Consider the following 7993-nt stretch of genomic DNA (forward strand, 5'->3'; position numbering starts at 1 on the left):
TAAAATGCCCAACTTTAGAGCAGAATTAAACCTGTTTACAGCATGGTTCAACCTTTGGTTTTAGTCTCAATCGCGAGGTTATTTATTCATGACAACTCTGAGGGGGGTGAATTTGTTTCTAACTCTCCCGTTTAAGCGATATTGAGGTTTAAAATTACGCATAATTAGGGGCGTGGTCTATTGATTGACACCTGGGCACAGGCTCCGATGCGGGCACAGCTTGTCACTAGCCGCTCGTTAGCTCCCCTCAAGCCACCTGCAAGCTGCTCGGTCCACTCGTAGCTTCATGTCGGCGGATCCCCGTCGATTCACTCGACACAAACCATGGCTGGCTGTGCAGTTCATTGAACTAACAGACCGTTTCACAGCTCTGTTGTCAAGTTCTTCCGGTGAGTGAAAATCGATTTTTATTTAATTCATATATAAGAAGCGTAGCAATGATTAGCAGGTAGTGTTGCTCACGATGCATGGCTTGTTAGCTTATGTCGAGATTAAGATAATGTTGTTTAAGCTTGTGTTCACTGCATAGCCTGTAGGTTCCTCTCTGAGCAGCACAGCCCGATGCGGTCCTCATGCTACATTATGGAGCGTGAATGCTAGTCACAGTAAACCGGTGCGCACTTTAGACATAGTGGAGAAGTGTTTCAATGTAGACATGGGGATTATTAGTTACAGCGATCAATGTTGGTGCGTCATATAAAACTACTGCGCAAATATGTAAGCCTGGTCACAGGAATGAAAGCTTAAATGATGTTATATTATCTCTTTAGCATGAGTTTTATTATCGAGACTAACCCTATTTGTTAATGTTAAGGCTATATACATCTGGCAAGGGTAGTTGATAATAATAATAGTTATTATATTTATACATATTTGTTTCACTAGATGTCATCTGTGGTTACAGTGAATACTAAGTTTGTGTTCCATAATTGTTCACTTTCAAACTCTATTAAACTTATCTCCCTTGTTTGTTAGAAACGTGAACATGGCATGAAATAGTAACTATATGAATATGAAATAACACAAAGAGGCAATGCAGCAGATGGATTATGTGAACTGGGATATCTAAAAAGACTGAAGTTATTGACATTTTATTGTTTGCATATACATAAGTATGAAGATGGTAACCTGACAGATATTGTTTTTTACGTATTTTTTATTCGTTTAGTTTTCCTCTAGGTGATCCTGAGAGGCTAGACCTGTGGGTGATCAACATGAAGAGACAGAACTGGATTCCGAGCCTCTGCAGTCAACACTTGAGAGACAACACTTGAGCAATGACAAAAGGGTACACAGAAATGTTTTAATAACTTCTGAGAAATCAAGCAACTTGATTGTTACAAAGCAACTACAATTTTAGCATGAACTGTGTACTGTACATTTCTACTCTATTTACAATGAATTTTGTAAAATCAGCGTATCACATATCGGTGTGTTTTCGAGTTTTCCTCCAGGTGACTCAGACAGCCTGCACCAGTGGATGTCCAACATGAGGAGACAGAACAGGACTCCAACAAGACTGAACACTAAGTTTCATCACCTATGCACTGACTCCAGGAGCAGACCTGTTTTCATACCTTACAAACAATCAAAGCAAAGATAATGTGGAAGAACTCCATACTGCATTGTCTTGGTAGTGCACTGTTTAATTCAAATACAGAGTTGAATATCCACAGAATTTTTTGGACAGAAACTTTGTTCATAAGTAACACTTCCTATACAATAATGCCATTCTTTTATGTCTCCTGTCATTTTATTAGGGACGGACGAGCCTGAAGGACTCAGCTGTGCTGACGGTGTTCTGTCTCTTATGGGGAATTAGAAAAATAAAGCACTGGGTTTTTATCTAAAGTGTATCAAATCAGATTGTAAAAGATAATAATTTTTTTAACCAACCATAATGAATATAGAAATTAAATCTATTATCCATTATACATAGCAATGATTGCCAACTCTAGACAGTTGCAGGCCATCTTTAGTTGAGGGAGAAACGTGAAGTGTTCGGCCGATGAAGCTTGTGCAGGTCGTCCTCGTGATGACCAGCCTGAAGCTGCCGATCTCCACCATGTTGCTGCTGAGGACAGATCCGGTGCTGCAGTGCTTCATCTAAGGAAAAGAAGAAACTCATAAAATAATGTCTTATGTTGTGTATGTTCCAGCAAAGACTGGTTCTTACAGTTTATTCTGTGTTCAGCACCACAGATTCCAGACAGAACCGATGTACTGGGCTCTGGGTTTGTACCCTCATAGTTGAACCACATATTGTAAGTAAGTTTGGATCAAAGTGTCAGCCAAATGAAATGTAATGTACTGACAAATAAAACATAGTACAAATAGATAAAATGTATTTCTACCTCATCTGTAATATTCAAGGTGATAATCTCCCACAGAGTTGTTGAAAACAGTCCACATAAAGTCTCCACTTCCCTCTGTGGAAAAATAATTATATAATTAATGAGAACTGTTTACAACACTGGTGTGTGGAGATTATTATCTAATAATCTAATCTGTCCAATTCACTCTAAAATTCCATAAAAGGCTAAATAAACGAGGTGGGAATGGAGGATATACCAGCCTGTATCAGCACATTTGTGAAACAGTTACTATCACATGCAGCTTACACATGTAGTGTATTGATATTAACTTATTAAAATCAAGTCACAACTAAACACAACTCTCTAGTTAACTTGCTTCAATCTTTTCATTAGATGTTAAATAAACGGTAATTTTTATAACAATAACATTAAAAACCACTTGAGGCATGTAAGCATATGATTATGATGATAGATAAAGCATAGGTTTTGTTGTTGTAGTTTCAAGGTTACTTACCTCTAGTGAGTTCGTAAAGATCGCGACCAGCTAGAGCACAGCGCTAACCGGTTAGCAGCGTCGGGTAGCATGTAGCCTAGCTCCTTAAGCCTGCAACATGCTTCTGCGACTGCGTCTCGACTTTTCACGCCGCTGTGGCGCAAGACTCGTTTTCATTCATGCTTCCCCAACCGTTGCGCGTCTTACAAAGCAATTCCGCGCCAGAACACTAGGCGGAGTAATGCTTTTTGTCGAGACGACCTTAGAGACGCCTTCTTTCTTCTTCGTCGATTGTTTATTTACATAGCCACTGCGGCTCCTCGTAGCCTTTTTCCAGCGGACAAATCCGCCAGTCAGTGACAGGTTATACAAGTGATCATACTATCGGATATCTTCTGCCAAGTGCTCTTCTATTTGGTCCATATTCGTTCTTCTAAATCTTCCGTGATTTCTGCCGGTATTATGGGGCATGAAACCGGAAATGCAGCTCCAGAAGGGATGTAGAGCAGACCAATCACAGCCTTGCGGGCTGAGTGAGCTTGCGGAGCTTTGCCGTAAATTTTAGAAAAGGGGGTCGACACCCGTCAGCACGTAAGGAGGGATACATAAGCACGTATGGGACCCGGAAGGGCTCTTGCGCTTACGGGCCCGTGAAAACGCAGAAGCATGTTTCAGGCTTTAGCTCTGAGCTAACCTGGACACGCTGAGCTCCGCGAGCATCGCTCGGCTGTCAGTCTTCACTCGCGCTCCTCCTCCTTGCCCATTGATTCGTTAACCAGAACCGAGGAGGAGTAAGCACCAGCAAGATGGCGCCGGGGGAACGCCTTCTACTAGCCTCATTCTCACTATGCAGAAACCAATGGGTGACGTCACGGACCCTCCTTCCATCTATATATACAGTCTATGGTTCACACCGGCGAGGCTGATCCGAGGCCACTGGTGGAAGCAGGGGCGGCTCCTCGCATAGGCGACATAGGCGGTTGGTTAGGGCGCAAAATGCAGAGAGGGCGGCACAAGAGACTGATTTATAATGACGTGACACATGCAGTGTAAACCAATATATTTACGTCACAACATCATCAGCACCGGAGATATAAGCGCCACGAAAGCAGTCCGCCTTCTTTCCGCGACAATGTTAAATAATTGGACTGTTCGCACCATAGATATATCCATGGTTCGCACCGTCAGCGTAGTGCCGGGAAGCTACGGGAAACACCGCAGCTGGCTCGCGATCTGCAGTGATGGTTTAGGGGTCTGTTAAATTGTTTTCGCTCGCCGCGAGCAATGTAGGCGGCAAACACACTGAAAAACGAAAGACGATTTTAAACGATATAAGTGAAATATTATATACGTGATTAAATATGCATCACATATTTTACAGTGCTCCGCTGTTCTCCTGGAGTTTCATTTGCCTTATTTTGCCCCCGCATGATGACATTTCCTCATCTTCCATTATGTACTTAACCCTTTTATGGTGTTCGGGTCTGTGGGACCCGTTTTCAATGTTTGCTAAAAAAAAAGAAATGATGCAATAAATATTTTTTTCAACCTGAGACTCATTGGCCTTGGCTCATTTTCTGTGATGAACATATAAAGGAACATACATTCAGTGACTTTACACTTTACAGCACCCCTACACATTTATATTACATATTTGATGTTCGGGTGCACTGGACCAAGGACTACAAAAAGTGTTAAATTGTATATTTCAATCACCTCTGCTCCCACATTCCTGCACATTTACGTAAAAGTTCTCTGCCAGTTACAGCACTCCACAAGGATTCTGTTGATTCCCCTTTGGATATGAAAACTCCAGCACGGATAATAACCCCAAAGTATTCAAAAACATGGGTTTGGTCCATCTCATTCGAGCTTTCTACGAAAACTTGCCGTCCCTCAAAATTTGTGCAATCCACAATGATTTTCGTAATGAAAAGTTCGTAAGAAGGCTTGATGTCCTGCACACTGCTATCCGTGTCGGCCCTGATTGCACGTTATTACATTGGTAGCCATGCGGGGTGGCTAAAGTGCAAAAAGACCATTAAATTGTCATAATTTTTTGTCATCCATATGTTGGCTGCTTATGGCCTGCCCTGGATTTGAGACTGGCTGCAGATTAACTTTTACGTAGCTGGCTGATGGTCAAGCTCATCCTCTTCTAACCCAAACTCACTGTCAGACTCTGAATTGACAGAAACATGATCTTCATATTCTCTAAACTCTTCTCCTTTATTGTCTTCCAAAGATTTTCTCTCTTCAAAAATCATTTCTAGATACTGTATCTGTTCATTGGGGCTTGTGTGTAGACTGACATGAGTGTGTTCAATTTGTAATTAAGTTCAATAAATAAACGTCAATACTGATGAAAAACCTTGTTTCATATTCGTTTTTTCCAATCATATCTTGATTGTAATTGATGTTTCTTTGTTTATTGTATTTTATCACAAAAAAGAAAAGCACTTTTATTCATGAATGTGATTTAACAGGGGTAAAAGACAAATATTAACCATATATACTGTTTATATTGCTTGTAATTGGGATAAAGTTAACACCTGTTAAGCATTTTTTACATATATTGTTGTAGCTGTATTGATTGAAAGACTGAATAATGCGGTGGCTCCACCAGACCCACAAACATTGGCTGGGTGACCAAAACATGAACACCACACAAGGGTTAAGCCACACATTTGTCAGTTGTGTCTTAACAGACAGACACACATAAGCACATACTCTCTTGTGGGGGGCTGAGGGCTGCAGGCTTGCGTAGTCAGTCACCTGTGAAGGCCGTCATCATTTACCCCTGAACCAGCACTGTGAAATGCGCCTCCTGTGTGGGCAGTCAGGCGGCCGCCTAAGGTGTGTCCCTGACGTACACGCTGCGATGTTAGACTGCGGTTAGAGTCATAAAATTATCAGGTGCACGCTTCAGAAAGTGCAGCATAGTAGAGAAAAAGAAGAAAGAACAATATAGAGGTAAGAATCATCCCGATTGTGGACATCATGAATGGTTATTTTTGTCAACATGACATGATATAGTGTCTGTACAGCTGATTTCAGACTCTTTTTATATTTGTATTATATATTTGTATTATTTTTTATAGCTTACTATTTTGTCTGCCTGTGTGTGCATCTGTATAAAGTCCAAAAGTTCTTGGGGATGCATGACAATTCGCATGTGTATGCTGGGGGGAGCCATTCTGAAATCTCGCCTCGGGCGCAAACATTGCCAGGGCCGGCCCTGGGTGGAAGAAATGAGAAAAGAGCTAAGTCATATCTCAAGTTTGCTTTGTGTGTCATGTCCGTGTGTGTGTGTGGTCCAGGTAATACTCATGTTGTGGTGACCTGAATCTGTTTACACAGTTTCATTAAGGGAACAAAAAAGCAAGTTCCCATTATGGAAATCATTACATTTTTAAGGTATAGACACACCCATTTGAATTGTTCATGTTAGGTTATGGTTAAGTTTAAGTTAACATTAGGATTAGAGTTAGGCACTTAGTAACTATTGTTAAGGTTAAAATAAGTTTAAGGGAAATTTATGTAAGTCAATGTAATGTCCAATAAAGTAATGGAGACACAACTGTGTGTGTGTGTGTGTGTGTGTGTGTGTGTGTGTGTGTGTGTCTGTGTCTGTCTCTGTGTGTCTCTGTCTGTGTGTGTTTGTGTAGTTGTACTTTGTACTTTTTAAAGACCATTTTGAGCATAAACCATGCAGAGTGAGGACATTTTTGCAAAGGGATAACATTTTGTCCGGTCCTCGCGTTTTCAAAGTCTGGTTTGACGGTTAAGACTTGGTGTGAGGGTTAGAATGAGCGTAAGGTTACGCATTTAGTTGTGATAGTGAAGGTGGGTAAGGGGCTAGGGCAGAGGTCTTCAACAGGGGTCCGTGACCCCTAGGGGGTCCGCGGAGGTACTGCAGGGGGGTCGCAAATTTTTTAGTTGATCAGACAATTTTTATTATTTTCGAACCAATCTTTTTCCGACAAATTGAAATGTCTTTAAATACACATTAACATGCATCCAACATATTGTGAGGCTGATTTGACCCTCTGCCTGACAACATCCATCCGTCCAAGGTTAGATAAGTTGTTTGCTATCCATCAGGGTCCGCCATCTCACTAATGTTGGAGTATGTGTACCATCCACAGATGGAACAAATGCATTCCCCAAATGTATGAAATGGACATAGTCATGGATTAAATGTACGGATACAATAGCAGTGATGTTACTAATGTTCTTTATTTTTATTCCACCGTAATCGTCGGTGGTTTTACCATCCTGTCCTCAAGCTGGTTTGTCTTACATGTCGTGACATGAGATCAACGAAGACCCCTGACCAGATCTTGCTTTCAGGAATAACAAATTCAAGGAGAGGCTATGGTTAGTTATGTCAAACACATCCAGATGTTTCGAAACCATTTTGAAAAAGCCTACATTATTGGAACTAAGTTGGCTGCTAGTACATGAGTTGTATTAATTTGAAGCCTTGCTTGCCATTTTCTTATTCCTTCTTTTTTGTTTCTTTGGTATAATGATCTGAATTTTGTTTCTCCCCCAGGTCTGATTTGGGGGAAATATTTCATTCCTTAAGTGCAGCTTAGCAAAGATTGTGTAAAACAATAAAGAAGTGACTGAATTTACATGATTATTATTATTGTTGCACATGATTGATTACGTCCTCGTAGTCATAACGACAAAGATGGATGGAAAGATGTTTTATTTTTTTCAACAAGGAATCTCACGCTTCGCTCTCGCTTTATGTTCCGCTGCCGCACCTTTTGTCAACTGACTCTTCAACCAGGCTACTTTTTTTAAAGGGTTTATTGATTCATGATGAGAGGGTTTCCTTTTTATATGAAGACATCACATTAAACTGCAGTCTGACACTTAAGCACCCATTAATCAGTTTCCCTTTGTCTCTTGGATATTGTTTTTCATTGTCCTTAAAAATAGATCTGATGTGCACACTTTTTGGGGTGGGTGTGGGGATGGGGGCTTTGTATTCCATAAAATATGAGAATAAAATATTATACCACGTATTCTGCTTTACATTTATTTACTTTAGGATCAGCCTGTAACAGTGTGGGTGTGTGAGCTGAATATCTTGACTGAATATATTGTGTTGAATTATGCATTTAAAAAATGTCTTAACTGCAATTATACATCTAGAAACATGAGGATGTAG

At 40.6% G+C, this 7993-nt stretch overlaps 1 long non-coding RNA gene across 1 annotated transcript; it reads left to right on the forward strand.

Annotated features, from left to right (window-relative positions):
* The first annotated feature begins 201 nt into the window (after positions 1-201).
* LOC133969644 (uncharacterized) lies at positions 202-1894 on the forward strand. Its single transcript, XR_009924232.1, has 3 exons — positions 202-389; positions 1169-1288; positions 1455-1894. It is a non-coding gene; the product is annotated as an uncharacterized LOC133969644 (long non-coding RNA).
* Positions 1895-7993: the final 6099 nt, after the last annotated feature.

This window comes from Platichthys flesus, chromosome 15, assembly GCF_949316205.1.
Source record: "Platichthys flesus chromosome 15, fPlaFle2.1, whole genome shotgun sequence".
Taxonomy (NCBI): domain Eukaryota; kingdom Metazoa; phylum Chordata; class Actinopteri; order Pleuronectiformes; family Pleuronectidae; genus Platichthys; species Platichthys flesus.